Source organism: Mastigoproctus giganteus, chromosome 3, assembly GCF_048544385.1.
Source record: "Mastigoproctus giganteus isolate SK-2022 chromosome 3, ASM4854438v1, whole genome shotgun sequence".
In the NCBI taxonomy this organism is placed as follows: domain Eukaryota; kingdom Metazoa; phylum Arthropoda; class Arachnida; order Uropygi; family Thelyphonidae; genus Mastigoproctus; species Mastigoproctus giganteus.
The window spans coordinates 11,109,530-11,131,132 of NC_143577.1; the positions used below are offsets into that span (position 1 = coordinate 11,109,530).

General features: G+C 39.8%; 1 protein-coding gene across 1 annotated transcript in view; it reads right to left on the reverse strand.

Moving 5' to 3' along the window:
* Positions 1-21,603, reverse strand: part of hep (hemipterous) — a 117,775-nt gene that overhangs the window by 34,687 nt on the left and 61,485 nt on the right. The gene's annotated exons all lie outside the window — the stretch shown is intronic.

Here is a 21,603-nt window from a genome sequence, read left to right on the forward strand (position 1 = left end):
TTTTAGGAGCATTAGCAACTAAGGCCATATTGCTCCGGGGATATGCGGTGGTTATTCCCTGACCTTTCCGCATCCTCCGTATTTGGTGGTCACGGGCTCGAACCCCGGTCTAATCAAGAAGCGTGTGCTACGCACTGCTGCTCCTCCCACCTGGCTACAGAGGCATCCTGAAACCATCATTAAAAGCCTTAAGAATCTGATTACATACTTATCAGTTCTCTCTTAAGATAAATCCAAACAAATCCACACAAATGGTGTTTTCACTTAAATCAAACCCAACTCAACTAAACCTGGAAATCCACGGAACCGCCACCACCCGAGTACCCAAACACAGAGATCTTGGCATTATCTTCGACCCTAAACTCAGTTTCAATGTTGTAGACATTCACAAGGTCTGCAGATCCAGATGGCTTGCCAAACAACACCTCCTTCATGTCACAGAGCCCAAGTACTTGAGGTTGTCACAGACATTCTCTCAGATATGCCAGACAAGCTGTACTTGCTACCTGGGAGTCTAAAACGCTGATGGAACTGATATTCGGGGTGACACTCAAGTCAAGTGGACCCAATTTCGGCGAAGTACGGACGGTCTGTGACAGCCAAATCCTCTGCTTGCACCTTCACGATGGTGGGACTGTTAGTAATCCTGGGTATAACCCCCATGCACAAGTACATGGTGGGTAACCACCCAGGTGTGAACCAATGTAAGCAGGGGTCGAGGTGTGGCGCCCACACCACATGGAGGAACGCCGCCCCTCTATGTTACCAGGCAGTACTAGGTGGAAGATGACTCTCATCAACCGGTGAAATACCACCACTTTGCTTATTGGAGGCTTGAAGTGGTGGAACCCATGTTTAGTCTCTAGAGCTAAGTTCCGGTCAACCCTTCCCTATCTCTTCCATCATGCAGTATGATTGATGACTATTGAGGTTATGACGAACGTCGTGGCGAGATCCAATATTCCTTACATTTCGAGGGTACAGCTCTAAAACGGTTTTCGCAGGCTGGCCGCTAGTTAGTACACCGGACCGGACCTATTGGTAACTCTCTAGGAGGCTTCCGGATCAGCTAGTGTATAATCTTGCTACCTCTGCTCTGCCAGATAGTGACTGGAGGGAGTCTGAGTAGTGTGTATGCGGGGAGCATTGTCGAGGCCACGTTATGTCAAGGATCTGGGTATATTCTTACCACATGTACGCCATATCCAAAAATTTCATTACTTCATACAGCATGTCCCACCTACTTTTTCTTACTATTGAATACACCATGAATTGTCAAACTAATAGAGCAAGCTTATCTGCTAAAAAGATCTAAACCTCCCAAGGACTTCCTAATTAATTTCACAAATATACGTGGTCTCAATTCTAATCTCAACGATGTCCATTTCCACTTGCAGTCTGCCAAACCTCATGTACTTTTTCTGACAGAATCTCAGTTATCGGTTGATTCAACTACTGCTCATCTGAGATGCCCAAATTATTCGCTGTATGATTCCTTTCGCCTCAAAGGTGGTACTTGTGCATATGTCCGTTCTGATATTCCCTGTCAGAGACTTGGCAATTTGGAATCTCCTCTCTTTGATCTTCTCTGGCTTAAAATCTCTCTACCTCATTGTGTCAAATTCATCTGTTGTCTCTACCGTTCTCCCAACTCGACTAATCACTTCGAGCTCTTTGACTTCCTCTTGTTGCAACTTGACTTTCTCCAGTCCAACTCTCCTAACAGTGAGGTAATTTTCCTTGGTGATTTTAATGTTCACAACCCCAGCTGGCTTCCGTTTTCTAGTCACACCGACCCAGCTGGTTGAGATGCTGAGGCTTTTGCAATTACTAATGACCTTGCACAGATTGTTCATTTACCTACAAGAATACCAGACAATCCTAATCATACAGCCAATACACTTGATCTTTTTCTCACAAACAACCCTTCTAAGTACATGGTCGAAGTGAGAGCTCCTTTAGGCACTTCAGATCACAACTTGGTGATTGTCTCTTCTCCAATGGAACCTTTATCTCAAGGCTATTCCCAACCTCGTGTTGTTTGGCATTACAAGAATGCAAAATGGGATGACCTGCGAGACTTCTTTTCTTCTTTTCCTTGGTCGGATTACTGTTTCAAAAGTTCTGATGTCAACGTTTGCTCAGATCGTGTCAGTGAAATTATTCTTGCAGGAATGGAATCCTTTATCGCACACTCCACTTTAAAATCTCGTCCTTTATCTAAACCTTGGTTTTCCAATAAATGTGCTAAGGCTGTCCAAGAGAAGAATGTTGCATATCGTAATTGGCTTGTTTCTAATTCTTCAGTTTCATTTTATCCCTACGCCAAAGCTCGCAACAATTGTAAAGCAGTTATTAATCAGTCCAAACTAGAGTTTGAACAGGCTAAGAGTAGAAAACTTGCTTCTTGCCCTAATGGTAGCCGGGCATTCTGGTCTCTTGCCAAAGCTATTGGCCGCAACTTTTGCCCATCTCTGCTCCCACCTCTGTCCAAACCAGATGGTTCTGTTGTCACTTCAGCCAAGGATAAAGCTGACCTGCTAGCATCCCATTTTTCTTCCAGCTCATGTATTAATGATCTTGGTAAAACACCTCCCACCATTCCCAACACACTCCATCCAATGCCTCCTGTGGTCTTCCGTCAAAAGGATATCAGAAGGATTTTGATGAATCTCGATGCTAAGAAAGCTCCAGGTCCTGATGGTATTTCTCCACTTGTTCTCAAAACCTGTGCTCCTGAACTTACTCCTATTATTTGCCGTCTTTTTTCACTTTCTTATTCCAAAGGTGTTTTTCCTTCTGCTTGGAAATTTGCTCATATCCAGCCAGTTCCTAAAAAGGGTGACAAATCCCTCCCATCCAATTATCGTCCCATTGCAATTACTTCTACTCTTTCTAAAGTAATGGAGAAATCAATTAACCGGCAACTCTTAAACTAACTAGAAACCTTCCGTCTGATCAACGATCACCAGTATGGATTCCGTCAGTGTCGATCCACTGGTGATATTCTGGCTTATGTTACCCATTTATGGACTAATTCAATGGAAAGGTTCGGTGAAACACAAGTAGTTGCTCTTGACATCTCAAAGGCTTTTGATCGTGTTTGGCATAAAGGTCTTCTAAACATGCTTCCATCTTATGGTTTGCCAACTGTTTTTAGTAATTGGTTATCCAGTTTTCTCTCTGATCCTCACTGAGGGTGATGGTTGATGGCTCTCTGTCTTCTAACTTCTCCACTAATGCCGGTGGCCCCCAAGGTTCAGTTCTTTCCCCCACTCTTTTCCTCTTGTATATCAATGACCTTCTTCCATTGACTGGAAATCCTATCCATAGTTTTGCCGATGATAGCACATTGCATTCAACTTTCCATTTTGAGAAACCTTGTCCTGCTCAATCAGCTTCAACTTCTCGAAAATCTGCTACCAATTCCTTAAATGCCGATCTTCAGGTAATTCTCCAGTGGGGCAAAGACAACTTAGTTGATTTCAACCCTTCTAAAACTCAGTCTTGTCTTATATCTCGCAAAAAGGATTCTTCTGCTCCTATGCTTATCTTTAGTGACACTCCAATTTCTAGGCAAAAGGATATATCTCTTTTGGGGATTACCCTGACTTCTAATCTCTCTTGGCACAAGCACATTACAAATATTGCTTCCTCTGCATCTAAAAAACTTGGTTTTCTCTTTCGCTCTCGGCGTTACTTTTCTTCCAAACAGCTGCTCGCTCTGTATAAATCGCAAATCCGCCCTGCCATCGAATATTGTTCCCACATCTGGGGTGGTGCCCCCAAAACCTCTCTCAGGCTTCTTGATTCCATTCAGAAGAGGGCAGTTAGGTTAATTAATGATTCATGTCTAACAGAGTCTCTCCACTCGCTGTCTCATAGACGCACTGTTTCTGCTGCATGCCTCTTCTACAGATACTTCCATGGGCACTGTTCTTCTGAATTGGCTTCTATAATTCCCGCTCTCTCTTTCAAAACAGTCCGAACACGTGCGCCACCAGCCAACATCCATTTACTGTCCATCTTCAAACCCACAGAACCAACTTTTCATCTTCCTCATTTATTCATTCAACTGCCGTTTTCTGGAACAACCTTCCTTCATACGTATTTCCTGAAAATTACAATCTACAGAAGTTCAAGTCCAATGTCAACAAATATCTTCTTTCGTCTTCTCAATCTCCAACCCAAGCACGGTACTAAGTACTATAGGTTCTAATACCTCTCGTGTTTGGGTTTCACATAAAAAAAAAAAAAAATTAAAAAAGTACACGCTCCAATACATATACTGGTTTCTGCAGCCAGTCATCACCTACGTATCGGCAATGAAAGCCACATTAAAAACCGTGTCACGGAATGGCTCTTTACCCTCCGCTTACTTGTCACAATTAAAATGATAGCGGGTGAAATCAATACGCCAAGTTTTTGGCAGATGTGCAACTGGAGGATCCTCCTGAAACTCTTAAGAGTCCTCCCCTCAATGCAGTTGAACCAGTCTGTGGCATAGAGGCTCAGAATAGGTGACAGATTCATGCCCATGGAGATGACACACAACATAGAGAAGATAGATGTGGACTACAAAAAGTTCATAGAAGACAAATCCTGCAGAAGACGCATCATGAGGGAACAGATTGTTTTTTCATCAGAGTGTGTAGCATGGTAGTAAAAAAAAAAAAAAAAAAACGTTCTTTCATTTCCCATGTTAATATATAATTTTTTCTGTATTGGTTAATTTTATGTTAAACCCCTAGCATTGTTGCTGTTATGGGTATTATTGCATCAGGCATCCATGTAACTATTCACTGCCTGCAATAAAGATATTATATAATATTCCTCCTATTTTCGTTTATTAGAATTCACTGTTTAATAGAATTAAAATTCAATTTGCAAATGTGATCAAAATGACTGGTGCTTACTACACATTGTATAGTAAAAGGTATTTCATTATGGCGACTCCACTGTAAAGCTATTTGATCGTACGGTGAACCAATCGTAAAGTGTGTCCACTGTACAGTAAAATCTTTTTACAATAAACTCTTAACAAATATTTCAGTATAACAGAGATAATTTTAGGTTATGGCTAAGCACTTTGAAATTCTCGTTTAGACAAAGTAAGTCTTGCAAAAAATTTAGCACATCAAACTATTTTCAAAATCAAATGATGTGCAAAATGTTTGTTCACAAAGAAAAAATTGCTTGGAAAAATCATGGAACATTAGTGCAAGAACAAACTGGTTCGGTTACGTCAACAATATCTGAACTTCAACAACTACAACAATCTTGTCCTTCTGAATGGTACACTGGGTGTGCCTCTTGCCACTTAGTATTTAGAGAGGTTTGGTAACAAATCTATTCAAAGAATGAATAATTTCTTAAAGACTTCTTCAACTGAGGCTAAGATAATTAGCCTATCTCAGGCAGAGGGTGAAGGGATTAAAAAAAGTACTGCTCATATCCTGGATGGCCACATTAGTCTAAGGAGTTTATAACTAATCATTTTGATAAGAACAAAATCGTTACCATAGTTAGCAGTCATTTGAACCTTAACCTCATAAGCTCAAACGTGTGTGTGTTCATGCTACTGAACTCCTACACTGTCAACCTGACTGTTTTATTCCCAATGAGTTATTCTGCGGTTTTTTCAGTCTGCACAACGTGCATTTTGATCGATGAACACACACATGCATGCGCCCAAATGATAAAGCATGATAAAGACCACTGGAATTAGCATACCATAACCATGATCACTGGAACTAGCATACCATAACCATGATCACTGGAACCAGCATGCCTGACACATTATAACAAAAGTAGACAGTGTAGCAAAAATCCAAAACAACCAACTACTTTGTAACAAGATGGTTAACAAAGTAAAAAAAAAAAGGCTTAATTTTTGCACAAAGAAATAATATAGATTTCCAGAATCTGCCTTTAAGCAATAGATTGTGGGGGAAAAAAAAGAAAAGAAAAGAAAAGGAGATATGATTCTACCTTGCATGCATACATCAGAAATCAACATCCTTTCAGGATAGTGCAAGAGATTCACTTTATAATTTCAGAAAATCAGTGGTGGCACTACAGAAAATGAAGCACCATACCAGAGTGAACAAGATACCGCTAATGGTAGTGATAACTTTTAGCATTCGCAGAAGCATATGATGCAAGAAAGCAAGCTTATACAGCATCAGCCAAAAAAAAAAAATGCTCCCATTTCACCCCTCCATTCAATCCAGCTCAGCCTTAAATTTATTTAGGCTATCAACTTCCACAACAAAGGAAGGAAGTCGGTTCCACCAGCCAACTACCCACTGGCTAAAGGCAAACTTCCGCACATCTATCCTATATTTTTATAATAAATTTTGGATGGATAGCATTCAGGAAATATAGTCACATACTGAAGAGCAATATCCAAGTTTGTCTGAAACGTAAAATAATGAATCAATGTATACTCCCCACCATGACTTATGGAAGTGAAACTTGGGCACTCACCAAAAGAATGGAAGAGAAGCTAAGAACTACACAGCGAAGAATGGAACGAATTATATTGGGAATCAGACTGTTAGATAAGAAGAGAAACACATGGATTAGGCAGCAAACTCAAGTAAAGGACATTCTTATCAAAACTAAAGAACTAAAATGGTCTTGGGCAGGACACATAGCTCGAAGACATGATGACAGATGGACTAAGAAAATAACAGAATGGTACCCAAGAGGAGCTAGAAGAAAACCTGGAAGACAAAGGCGGAGATGGATAGATGAAATTCATGAGTTTTTGAGTAGTAAATGGATGGCCAGTGCTCAAAACAGAAGGAACTGGAAAGTTGCTGGAGAGGCCTTCATCCTGCAGTGGATTGAAAATGGCTGATGATGATCCTATATTTGTCTTTCCTCAATTTGAATTGAGGAAAGACAAATATAGACACGCCCTCTCAGGTGATTATTCTGAGCAAGAGGTTGTCACAGACATTCTATTGACATGGTCGCTGAGATTGTCACAGACATTCTCTCAGATATGCCAGACAAGCTGTACTTGCTACCCGGGAGTCTAAAACGCTGATGTAACTGATATTCGGGTGAAACTCAAGTCAAGTGGACCCAATTTCGGCGAAGTCCGGACGGTCTGTGACAGTCAAATCCTCTGCTTGCACCTTCACGATGGCGGGACTGTTAGTAATCCTGGGTATAACCTCCATGCACAAGTACATGGGTGACCATCCAGGTGTGAACCAACGTAAGCAGGGGTAGAGTTGTGGCGCCTACACCACACGGAGGAATGCCGCCCCCTCTATGTTACCAGGCAGTACTAGGTGGTAGATGACTCTCATCAACCGGTGCAATACCACCACTTTGCTTATTGGAGGCTTGAAGTGGTGGAACCCATGTTTAGTCTCTAGAGCTAAGTTCTGGTCAACCCTTCCCTATCTTTTCCATCATGTAGTATGATTGATGACTTTTGAGGTTATGATGAACATCGTGGCGAGATCCAATATTCCTTACATTTCGAGGGAACAGCTCTAAAATGGTGTTCGCAGGCTGGCCGCTAGTTAGTACACCGGACCGGACCTATTGGTAACTCTTAGGATGCTTCTGGATCAGCTAGTGTATAATCTTGCTACCTCTACTCTGCCAGATAGTGACTGGAGGGAGTCTGAGTAGTGTGTATGGGGGGTGCATTGTCAAGGCCACGTTATGTCAAGGATCTGGGTATATTCTTACCATGTGTACACCATATCCAAAAATTTCATTACTTCATACAGCATGTCCCACCCACTTTTTCTTACTATTGAATACACCATGAATTGTCAAACTAATAGAGCAAGCTTATCTGCAAAAAGATCTAAACCTCCCAAGCACTTCCTAATTCATTTCACAAATATATGTGGTCTCAATTCTAATCTCAACGATGTCCATTTCCACTTGCAGTCTGCCAAACCCAACATACTTTTTCTGACAGAATCTCAGTTATTGGTTGATTCAACTACTGCTCATTTCAGATGCCCAAATTATTCGCTGTATGATTCCTTTCGCCTCAAAGGTGGTACTTGTGCACATGTCCGTTCTGATATTTCCTGTCAGAGACTTGGCAATTTGGAATCTCCTCTCTTTGATCTTCTCTGGCTTAAAATCTCTATATCTCATTGTGTCAAATTCATCTGTTGTCTCCCGTTCTCCCAACTCCACTAATCACTTGGAGCTCTTTGACTTCCTCTCTTTGTAACTTGACTTTCTCCAGTCCAACTTTCCTAACAGTGAGGTAATTTTCCTTGGTGATTTTAATGTTCACAACTCCAGCTGTCTTCTGTTTTCTAGTCACACCGACCCAGCTGGTTGAGATGCTGAGGCTTTTGCAATTACTAATGACCTTGCACAGATTGTTCATTTACCTACAAGAATACCGGACAATCCTAATCATACAGCCAATACGCTTGATCTTTTTCTCACAAACAACCCTTCTGAGTACACGGTCGAAGTCAGAGGTCGTTTAGGCACTTCAAATCAAAACTTGGTGATTGTCTCTTCTTCAATGGAACCTTTATCTCGTGGCTTCTCCGAACCTTGTGTTGTTTGGCATTACAAGAATACAAAATGGGATGACCTGCAATACTTCTTTTCTTCTTTTCCTTGGTCGGATTACTGTTTCAAAACTTCTGATGTCAATGTTTGCTCAGATCGTGTCAGTGAAATTATTCTTGCAGGAATGGAATCCTTTATCCCACACTCCACTTTAAAATCTCATCCTTTATCTAAACCTTGGTTTTCCAATAAATGTGCTAAGGCTGTTCAAAGAGAAGAATGTTGCATATCGTAATTGGCTTGTTTCTAATTCTTCAGTTTAACTTTCTGCATACATCAAAGCTTGCAACAATTGTAAAGCAGTTATTAATCAGTCCAAACTAGAGTTTGAACAGGCTAAGAGTAGAAAACTTGCATTTTGCCCTAATGGTAGCCGAGCATTCTTGTCTCTTGCCAAAGCTATTGGCAGTAACTTTTGCCCATCTCTGCTCCCACCTCTGTCCAAACCAGATGGTTCTGTTGTCACTTCAGCCAAGGATAAAGCTGACCTGCTAGCATCCAATTTTTCTTCCAACTCATGTATTAATGATCTTGGTAAAACACCTCCCATCATTCCAAACACACTCCATTCAATGCCTCCTGTGGTCTTCCGTCAAAAGGATGTCAGTAGGATTTTGACGAATCGTGATGCTAAGAAAGCTCCAGGTCCCAATGGTATTTCTCCACTTGTTCTCAAAACCTGTGCTCCTGAACTTACTCCTATTTTGTGCCGCTTTTTTCACTTTCTTATTCCAAAGGTGTTTTTCCTTCTACTTGGAAATTTGTTCATATCCAGCCAGTTCCTAAAAAGGGTGACAAATCCCTCCCCTACAATTATTGTCCCATTGCAATTAATTCTACTCTTTCTAAAGTAATGGAGAAATCAATTAACCGCCAACTCTTAAACTACCTAGAAACCTTCCGTATGATCAACGATCACCAGTATGGATTCCTTCAGTGTCGATCCACTGGTGATATTCTGGCTTATGTTACCCATTTATGGACTAATTCAATGGAAAGGTTCGGTGAAACACAAGTAGTTGCTCTTGACATCTCAAAGTCTTTCGATCGTGTTTGGCTGTTGTTGTTGTGGGGGTTTTCTGGCGCATAGCTGCTTTGGCTATAATGCGCCTATTCCTTTATTGTAATAAAATATGAGAATTTCTTGTCACGTCAGAAAAGGCAGAAATCAGAAATGAGTAAAAACTCCAATTTTCTTCAGAAAGTTAAAAAATTCAGGAATATTTGCATTGTCACCAATGACATTCTCTAGCGTTATTGGTTTCCAAAGGTTAACCAAAGATAGTAGGGTTGTATTTCTGTCTTGATCATAGTGTGGGCATTCAATGAGAATGTGTTTCACAGTCAAATTTAGAGAACAATGTGGACACTGTGGTGGATCATCTCCTGTGAGTAAATGAAGGTGAGTCAAATGTGTATGGCCTATTCTTGACCTTGAAAGAAGTACTTTTTCTTGTCTTGATGAACAGATACTGGAACGCCAAATTCTAGGATCCTGTTTAAATTGAAAAAGTTTGTTATTTGTTTGCGAGTGCCAGAGTGCTGTCCATTCTGTTAGGCATGCACCACAAATGATTTGTGGATAATCTGATGCTGGAACAGGTATATTGGTTAAATCTAAGGTAGATGGATTTTTTGCAGCTTTATTGGCCAGTTCATTACCAGAAATTCCAGAATGTGCCGGAATCCAGCAGAAGGTGATCAGTTGGTGGCGCTCTTCAATCTGCAGTAATAATCTTCTAATTTCACTTAGAAAAGGGTGAACTTTATCTTGGAGTTAGATAATGCCATAATTGAGCTGAGGGAGTCAGTGTAAATAACAAATTTTAATGAGCAGTCAGAACAGAGATTTTCTAAGCCTAGTTTAATTGCATATAATTCTGCTGAGAAGATACTGAATTCAGGTGGAAGGGATGCTGAAATAGTGGTATTTAGGAACACTGCTGCTGCTCCAACGTTTGAGTTAGATTTAGAGCCATCTGTATAAATTGGAGAAAAGTCAAAATATCTGTGAGTGTGAATTGCATGAAGTTGTTTCACATTTGATGCTTGAAGAACATTTTTTCCCCACTGGCAAAGGTAAGTGTCACAAGTGGGTAGAGGAGTACGAGTCCATGGTGGCTGAGAGCATGTTACTACTTCTTGTACAGAATTAATGGGAATATTCCAAACCTGCATCAGTTGAAGAAGGCGAAGACCAGCTGGTTTTGCTAGGCTTAATTCTGTAGAGGTTTTCTAATGGTGGACTGAATAAGTATGACTGAATTGGATGCGAGGCACAACTTTGTATTTTAACAGCATACTTCAGTAGCAGTGTTTTCCTACGTAGAGTTAAAGGGGGCTCATGTGCATCAATGTAGAGGCTATGTGCTAGTGATGTTCTGAAAGCCCCAAGTGCAGTCCTCAAGGCACTGTGCTGAACTGGATCAGGCCAGCGCAAAGCACTTGCTCTGGCAGAATCATAGACAGGCGCACCATAATCGAGACGGGATCGGATTAATGCCCTGTATAACCGAAGTAAGGAGGTGCGATCTGCACCCCATGTTAAGGCAGATAAAGTTCTGAGTATATTTAACTTTTTTAAACAGGAAGTATGTACATTTTTAATATGGTCTAAGAAATTCAATTTGTTGTCAAGGATTAATCCTAGAAATCTGATGTTAGTAGTGACTGGGATGGAGACGTTGGAAATTTGAAGTTCAGGATCCAGATGGAGTTTGCGTTGTCTACAAAAATGGATAGCAACTGTTTTCTGCTGTGAGAGCCGATAGCCATTAAGCTTGGCCCATTGTTGTATTTTATTCAGTGATATCTGAAGCTGCCTTTCAATAGATCTCATGCTTTGGGAATGACAGGAAATGGAAAGGTCACCCGCGTAAAGATATGATTCAACTGTGTTTGGAAGCTGTTTAGTGATGGAATCGATTCTAAGAGCAAAGAGAGTGGCACTCAGTACAGATCCCCGAGGAACATCTTTTTCCTGAATGTAAGTTGTAGAGAGGTCGTTTTGGTATTTTACTTGAAACAATCTAGTGTATAAAAAGTTCTGAACAAATATGGCCCCGTAGACCGAGAGAATAAAGATCACTAAGTATGCCATGTCGCCAGGTGGTGTCAAAAGCCTTCTGTATATCTATAGAAACCATTACCAGATGCTCGTGTTTAACAAAAGCATTGCGAATGGCAAATTCAGCCTCGATCATGAGATCTAAGCATGATCTGTTTTGTCGAAAGCCATGCTGACTATTGCTCATTACATGTTGTGACTCTATGATCCAGACGAGTCTACTGTGGACAATTTTTTCAAGGATTTTGCTGAGGCAGCTGGACAGAGATATTGGTCTATAGTTATGGGGATTAGTTGGATCTTTTCTAGGCTTCAGGAACGCCAAAACAATAGAGTGGTGCCAAGAAGCTGGATACATTTTTTCTAAAAAAATACAGTTGTAAAAGACCAGGAGGAGGCGCAAAGCTTTTTCATCAAGATGTTGCAGCATGACATAATAGATGCCATCTGGTCCGGCGGCACCATTACGAGCTGTTTTAATGGCATGCAATAGTTCAGAATATTGTAGAGGTTTGTTATATGGTAGAATGAGGGCAGTTTGGAAGTTAATAGAATACTGTTCTCGACTGTTTTTAATTCATTGGAAAGATGTAGTATAAGCTGATGTTGCTGAGATCTCAGCAAAAGTATTGCCCAAAGCATTAGCTATATCCGAGGGACTAGATAAATCTAGCCCATTCCAGGAGAGGACTGGAGAAGGTATGGTTGGAAACTTACCAGAAAGCTGTCTAATTTTTTTGCCAAATTAATTTGCTGTCAGTGTTTCTGTTAACTGTTGATGCAAAACGGGTCCAGGTTTCTTTTTTGGCTTGCCTCTGTATGAAACGTGCTTTTGCCCTTTCTTTCTTATAATTTATCAGATTGACTGTGATTGGATATTGCCGAAACAAATTCCATGCTTTATTTTTTGCCTTTTTTGCTTTGGTGCATTCCTCATTCCACCAATAATTATAGTGCTTACGGCCCGGTGGATTTGATAATGGTATTGTATCTTTAGCCACGTTTAAGAGATGCGACGTGATGTAATCTGTCACATCATCAATACGCTGGAGACGGATTTTTTTCTCATTGAAAGAGATTGATGACTGAAATTTTGCCCAGTTTGCTCTTGTAAATTTCCATTTCCTGCAGGGTTTAGTTAAAGGAGTCTGTGCTATCAATACCTTGCATACGATTGGGAAGTGATCACTGCCCATAGGATTGTTTATAACATACCACTCTATGGTCGGGACCAGTACTGGAGAACAAATGGAAAGATCTATTGCTGAAGTATGTCCAGTTGGGAGCTGAATGTGAGTGTGCGTGCCAGTATTCAGTATGGCTAGGTTTAGTCAACCTCGTCTATCTAATTTAGTAGCACCCCATAGTGGGTGGTTACCATTAAAGTCCCCTAAAATACAGAAAGGTGGAGGTAACTGTATGATGAGGTCTTCAAGTTCTTTTAAACAGCATGTATGGTTTGGCTGCAAGTAGATTGACACAAGTGTCAATGGAATGTGGAGCGTTATACGAACAGCAACAGCTTCTATTTCAGTTTGAAGTGAGATATGTTTTGTTGGGCTCTTTGCATTTATCAGAATTGCAACACCACCATGGGCAGCATTTGCTGTATTACAATCTCTTCGATAAAGGCAATAGTTCTTTATCGAAGAAGAAATTTGTGAACTTAAGTAAGTTTCTTGGAGACAAAGAGCGACTGGCGAATACCGATTAATCAGATCATGGATATCGTCTGTGTTGCAATGAAAGCCTCTGCAGTTCCATTGCAAAATACAAGGCATTATTTGTGTTTAACTGATGGAGCTGTATCTGACTGCTTTTTGAAGGTGACTGGCTTATGACGTTCTAATTTTGATTTATCTTTTTTGGAGAAAACTGGCCCACCAGTGTCCTTTTCTTCTTCTTCAGCGTGAATTTCTAAAATTGGATCTCCCTGTATAGATGTGCTATCTGTATCCATGGTTGTGTCCTGGGTATTTTTCATTGCATTTGAGTTTGTAATATTGGATGTAGTAGTACTCATTGGAGGAGGAGATGCTGCTGGTATTGTCAGAGGAGTATTATTTGCCCAGTCTGAGACTTTGGGTTGTTGTTTACGTACACTTGGTTGTTTCTCAGAGAGGACAGTTCTAGCCCAATCAGAAATTGATTTATTAGTGGAAACGGTGACATCTGTTTGAGTGGAGACTGTTTCATATTTTTTTACTGCATTGGCATAGGTTAAATTTTTGTTTATAGTAGGTGTAACTTGTTTTCTTGCTTCTTGGTAGCTAACTTTATTCTCAACCTTATATTTTACTATTTTTTTTCTCTGTTTTCCATTTTTCACAAGTTTTGGAATATGCAGGGTGGCCACCTTTGCAGTTAGCACACGTCATTTTTGTAGCCAAACAGTCACTTTGATTGTGTTCTGAGGACCCACAATTGGGGGAGACTGGAACTCCTCTGCATACAGTTTGCAAATGGCCAAACTTTTGGCATTTGTAACATCGTAAAGGATTGGGAATATATGGGCGAATGCGGCATAGTAAATAACCTGCTTTTACAGAGGTGGGTAAGTCAGGGGTATTGAACGTGAGAATAATGTTTCTGGTAGGTGTAAGTTGATTGTCTTTTTTAGTCATTATGCGCTTTGCTTCAATGACATTTTGTCCCTGCAGTTCTTGGGTTATTTCTTCCTCGCTGACATTTAGAAGATCCCAACTGGATATCACACCCTTAGATGAATTTAGGGTTGCGTGAGGAGATATTTTTACTGGGATACCAGCAAAATTATCTGATGATTATGTGTACAGGGTACTTTAATGAGAGATGCATCATGGCTAAGGCTTGTTTGTTATTTGGTTTTTAGGAGCATTAGCAACTAAGGCCATATTACTCCAGGGATATGCGGTGGTCATTCCCTGACCTTTCCGCATCCTCCGTATTTGGTGGTGACGGGCTCGAACCCCTGTCTAATCAAGAAGCATGTGCTATGCACTGCTGCTCCTTCCCACCTGGCTACGGAGGCACCTCATAGTATCAGGAATGTTTTATTGGCACAGACTGAGTCCATTGATATGGTGGAAGATCAAATGTCATCCAGGGAATACCTGAATTTTGTATCGGATCTACTGCACTGTGCAATGTTACACTTTTATTCCGAAGGTGATGGCCACTTTATGGATGACAATGCAACAGTGCACATGCCAAAATCATGCAAGAATGGTTCAGAGATTGACACAGACACATATTTCCACCATCTTCCCTGGCACCACATTCACCAGATCTCAATCCTATTGAGAATGTGTGCAACCCCAGGGGCTCACATTTGGTGAATATGGGCTTGACACACTCAGGGTCCTGAGCTGGATATCATCATTCTTCTCTTTCTGGGTGATTCCCTTCTACTTTTATTCTCTCTCTCAGGTTAACTCGGGAATTTTATTTTGGTTGGTGCAGCATAAACTTCAGGCTTCCTTGCACCATAAAGCTAATAATAATAACAATAATATGCTGGAGAGAACTATTTGGCAGTGAAGTCCTCTTCCTTCAACTTTGTTGCAACTACGTGATATTTTTCTGGAAGAATGGTTATAATTAGACCAAAACACCAAAACAACTTATATAATCCGTGCTGCACCACACACTTGCTTTTAATCGAAACAAAGGCAGGCCATTCGATACAGGTTTGTTGTATATTGTTGGCTAGTGTGTGTGCGTAGCATGACATAGCAACTTTATGTTGGGAGAAAAAGACAATTTTATCCTTCAATCTGTTTCAAAATTCAGTCTATTTTATACTTGTTTTTGAAGAAAACTCAAAGACAAGAAACCAGATTTGCATTTATATATCAACTTGCTATGTATGAATTTTGCATAATAATAATAGGACCATGAAATTATTCATGTATTTTATAAGGACTGTTTCCACTCCCCCAAGGACTGACACCGGGCTTTGGACAACGCTTTGGGAAATGCAGAGAATTAAGCCAATTAAGCTACTACTTGTCTTAACTCAAACACGGCACAATCCATGTGCATCAAAAAGTAAATCTGCTTACTGCAACTGCCAGATTGCCTTGGATTCACTAATTGAGACTACTTGCTATCTGATAAGGGACTGGTAAGTCTTCCAACAGGCAGTCATCACAGTAGCTTATCTTTTAACATGTTTACTGCTGCGTCGGCCATATACAGGGTGTCTCAAAAATATTGGTACAAACGTTTAGGGGAGGTAGGTAACATCTAAAGGAATTTGAATCACATAGGAACCCATAACCGGAAACGTCACGGGGAAAGTAGTAGCAGAGTCACAAGAAGAAATGACACAAGACAGTAATTAGTGGCAAACATTTATTTGACATAATATTAACAATGGAGTACGAGATGGATGCATTTCATGATGTTACAACAGATGCTCGAAGGTTCCACCATGAGATGCGATGCATGTGTGACACCGACGCAGCATGGATTGGCGGACACAGTCGAACACACCTGGAGTTTATTTAACAGTAGCAGCAGTGCAGACAAGTCTCGCCACGAGATCCATTTCCGTCTCCACGGGCGATTCATACACGATAGATTTGCGGGCTCCCCACAGAAAGAAATCAAGGCTGGATAAATCAGGTGAGCATGGGGGCCAGGCAACTGGTCCACCACGGCCAATCCATCGATGCCCAAAATGCCTGTTCAAATGGTCATGAACACACCTTCCATAATGGGCAGGCACCCCCTCATGTTGAAACCAAATGTTGCATCTCACATTTGCTGGAACATCGTCAAGTAACCCTGGTAGAACCTGTTCCAGAAAGATCCGATATTTAGCGGAGTTCGTGCAGGATGGTAACAGGTATGGGCCGACTAAGCAGTTACCGACCATACCTGCCCACACATTTATTGCGAAGTGATGTTGTGCCGCATAGAGGCGCACACCGTGTGGGTTGTAGTGAGCCCACAAAAGAGCACTATGCTGATTGAATAAGCCTTCCCGAGTGAAATAAGCCTCAGCGGTGGACAAAACATAGGCTGGAAAATTAAGTCTTGAACGCTTTCTTGGAGAAACCACTGCGCAAAAGCCACACGTGCAGGATGATATTGAGGGAGCAGTAACTGAACCCTTTGGAGATGTAAGGGGTGTAAAGAATCATCGTGCCAGACACGCTGTACACTGCAACGAGACACTCCTAAGGCAGAGGCAACGGTACGTGTGCTGGTAGTAGGATTATTCTGGACGGCATTCAACACACTTTCTTCCATGGCAGGAGTTCGTGTCAAACGTGGTCTGCCCACACTATTCCTTTTACTTCTAAATGGCCCATAATCACATAAATTTTGATGCACATGTGCAAACAAACAGTGGTCCGGTACATGTCTGTCTGTCTGGGAAGCGTTCTCCACAAATTCGTTAAACGGTCGTCAATTGCCCTCTGCTAATCCATACACTAGGTGCATGTCTGCCAGCTCACAGTTCGTATATCGATGCATGCTCTTCGTGCGGCGACTACAGCACCATCTACCGACTTTCGGTGACGTTTCCGGTTATGGGTTCCTATGCAATTCACATTCATTTAGATGTTACCTACCTCCCCTAAACATTTGTACCAATATTTTTGAGACACCCTGTATGTCCGACACCATTATATTCTTCAGGCGGCGCATCGGACATATATTGCCAACATCCACTGTTTCAGCGTGAGCTGCGTCGACTGTACAATGCTGACGACTGTTGGAAATTTAAATTATTTTTGAAAAGCGCGGCCTCCGGTGTTACATGTGATGAAATTTGCATGGTGCTATGAGAAAAAAATAACTGGTCATTATTTAAAAATTCTTTATTATTACAAATTTTATAATTACAAAATTATGAAGATTTATGGTGTTGTCCAAAACATTCCAACCACATGAAAGGCTGGTGAATAGTCTGGGCAATACGTCAAACCTCTTTTCCCGTTTTTGCTAGCAACCGATCCTTCCTTCCGACTCTTTCAATTTTGGGTAACAAAAAACGCACATCCTTCTAACTTTCTTGTTGTTTGCGTTACCACATTTTGGTTTTTCACATTTCTCTTTCCGTTCTCTATTTAGCAAATCCATAACTACCTCTTCCCAAAAGATTCTTATTTTTATTTGTTTTCGCGTAGCACTCTTGTATACAATGTACGCATTAACAACTGATACGCTGAGTACATATTCTATCGCAAATTTCCGGTACCATTTTACCCCCTTTCTTAGCGTTGTGGCATACAAACCCATTTGATCTGACAGCTTCTGTCAGATCAAATTGCTTCTTTCCATCTTCCTTTACTGGTGGAGGGTCAAACCATTTCTGGGGCATGCTTTGTTGTTAGTAGTTTCACATCTCGCCACTATAGAACAATAATTCTATTTTTTTCTTCCTTGGCGATCATCTCCCATTTATATAGCTTTGAGTACATGACTTCCTTGGGCATAAATTTTTTATTCGCTCGTAATGTACCAATGTGAGTTTTTTTTATGAAGAAACGATAATGCCAGATGATAGCTGATATACACGTTTCCTATGTAAAAGGTGGGACCTTCATTTAGAAGTCCTTGCAATAACTCCTCGCAGACCTTTGCAGCTAAACCTAAGTATTTTATATAATTTTCAGATTTACCTGAATAGATCTTTCTCAACCAGGTATATCCTTCAGTGGAACATAACTTGAACAGCTTGATTCCATACCTGTGCACTTTATTTGGAATATACTGTCAGAATATCAGCCTACCCCTCCAAGGAATGAGTTTCGTCAATGATGAAATCTTCCCCAGGAAAAATATTTTCTGATATTTCAGCTGCAAAACATCTATCAGGTGTATCTTACTGAGCCTGTCCCCTGGAATAGCAGTTTCATTGTCTGAAAAGTGAATGAGATGCAACAACAATTCAAATCTGTTGGGAGACAATTTTTGTTACTAAATTATTTTTATAGATAGGTTTGGTTGACCAGTAAGATGTTACTAAATTATTTTTATAGATAGGTTTGGTTGACCAGTAAGATGCAATACTGCCCAATCTTACTAGTCCCATTCACATAAGAAGCCCGAAAAACTTTCTCATCTCATCAGCAGTTGTTGAAACCCACTTTTTTAGACGACTCTGCCACGAAGCTCGGGGTATTCTGAATTTTCTGTTCGGCGTATCTGTTTGTTTCCGTTACAATAAGATTTATTACTTCTTCATCAAAATATAATGAAAACGCCTAAGATGAGTAATGTTTCTTGATATGTCTATTTGCAGTCCCGATTTGCCTGTAAAATCAAATCTTTTTTGGCGTCCTTCGTATTGTCCATTCAATAGCGTCATTTCTTTCAGTTGCTTCAATCTCAGGTTCTTCAGTATTTTCAAATTGCTCATCCATGTTTTCTTCTTCCATCCAGTCTTGAAGCACTTCTTCAATATTTTCCAGTATTTCAGTATCTCCTTCATTTGAAGAAATATCCCAGTCAGGATCTTTCACCGAATCATCAGAGAAGATCTTTTTCATCTTCAGAACTACTACTAAGATTTTCAGCAATTTCTCTTAGTTCCTCTTTTTTTTAGCAATTTTCTTTTAGCCATTGCTGTTTAGCTTGTTTTTTTATTTTATTTTTTTTTTTTTACAACGTGCTTGTACAAAGTTGTGGAGAAACACAACACAATAATAATGGGGATAATACAGTGCGCTAATGAACTTGTTTTCACAAAATCTGTAACAATAGTGACAAACTTATTGCGACATTTGAGAAGTTATTTTATCGCGATTAGTTTTATTGCAGCATGCGCTGCACGTGCAAAATAATAAAAAATAATGAAATAAACATATAAATTAAAAAATAATAATAAGTTTAAGTAATTTAAACCCAAATTACATGGCACCCGTGGAATGTTGTTGCGGCACCCCTGTTGAAAACCACTGGTTTACATGATCAAATACTAAGCTAAACCAACAAAAACTTAACACTTTTGAACTGTAGGTTACTTCATAAAGGAATAATTAAATATTTAAAGAAATTCAAAAAAACGTATGCAGGTTGCTTTTGCATTCCAGAAGTGTTTATAAAAATAAAAAATTAAACTAATAAAAATAATTACATTCTAACTATTTCAGACCTTATATTTCTAATACAGCCACTCCCCGTCTTACGTAATATTCGACTTTATGTAAGTTTTTGCCGGCCAGTGCAAACTTAAAAAAATTTGTGGAAACATATTTTGCAGCCCGTAGGAATAAATGGAGATATCATGAAAATATCGTTATGTGAAAACAATAACACTTTTTTTTTTTTTTTTTTTGATAATTCATTCCAAGACCTTGGAAGTTGAAATTTTCGCTATATAACTAAGCTATTTATCTCTCTAAAAGGTCATTTTTATAATGGAAATTGCGCTACACTTTCATCATTATCATATGTTCCATTATAAGAATCAATTTTGAACGCCTTGTTAAATGTTTGAACGCTTTGAGAAATGTGTTTCAGAAAAAGAGGTCACTACCAAAAAACAATTTGCATTTTCCGTTTTATTGGGCTTTTCTGTTAGCACAATCTATTATAAATGGGTAATAAACTCAACCTTATTGCATTTGCTATAATACCAATAACCGGAATTCTGTTGGTTTTTACGTTACGGTACTATGGTGAAATAAGTTCCCCTTCACCGAAATCTTCAATCATATAAAAAACAAATTTTCAGAATCTTCTCTTCATTCCTATTTACTTATTACAATAGTGAAGGGAAAGGGACCAAAAGAAAGTGCAAGTGCTAGCAGTGCTAGGGAATGAAACAAAATTGATTTAGAAATGAAGGTGATTAATTAAGAAGTATGAAAAAGGACAAAGTTTGTCTTCTATTGCATGGAATTAGGTCTCACTGCTTCAATAGTGAATGCTATTTCAAAGGACAGTGCACGTATAAAATAACATCTTAAAGGATCAACAGTGATCACAAAACAGCATTCAGGTGCTATATCGAAGGTGGAAAAGCTATTAATAATATGGATGGAAAAGTAGATTCAGAAAAAAGTGCCCCTGAATCCAATGGCCATTCAAGAAAAATCAAGAAGTATTTATGAAGATATTAAGGATAAGTACAGCAAATCCCAAGCCAAGTTCATGGCAAGCATGGGTGGTTTAATAGGTTCAAACATTGCACTGGTTTCCAAAACATTAAAGTATGCAGTGAAGTCGCCAGTGTCGATTCTGCAGCTGCAGAGCAATTTTTATGATGTGTTGGAAAAAACCCATTCTAAATCTCCACAGGCTTCAACTTCCACAATGGCGTGCTTATCAACTGGAGAGTTAATTCTGGCAACGATGCCCGAAAGGTAAAACTTGCTGACATGCCTGTCTCCTCTTTTTTGTAATTTTAAAATTTTGAAATTTTTGTAATTTTGTACACTTTCGTAATTTTTCCTGCACACGAGATAAAAAAATTGAATAAATAATTCTATTTATATGTTCTTCGAACATTTCTTTTTTGCTTCAATCAAATTTACGAGTGCTGCATAAGCATTTAGGGAAATTCCGATGTACATAAAATTCCGATTTACGTAGAGTTCCGCGGAACGCAACCCGTAAGTTGAGGAGTTGCTAAACCAACCAACAAAATTATATTTTCAGATATAAATATTTAAATTAATGGAAAGAAACCATGCTAAAACTTTCCACTTTCTTTTTCTTTCTTTTTTGAACTATTAGCAAAAATGACCAAAAATTGTTCCCATTACACTAGTTACAGTTCTAATATCTGTCTTGTAAGTACCTTAAGCATTTGCTAGCACATGGCCAACTTTACACATTTTAACACTGAAAGAATTACCGAGTTTGGAATGTAAAATTCCAAGGCTTGGGGAGAGGGGAAAAAAATAGTTTCCAGTAAAGCAGAGCTAGCAGTACAGGACATGAAATATCCTTAAAGCCCTCACTTTCAGAAATGCCTTTTACTGTTACAGGATTTTGCACTGGCACTGAAATAGGAAAAA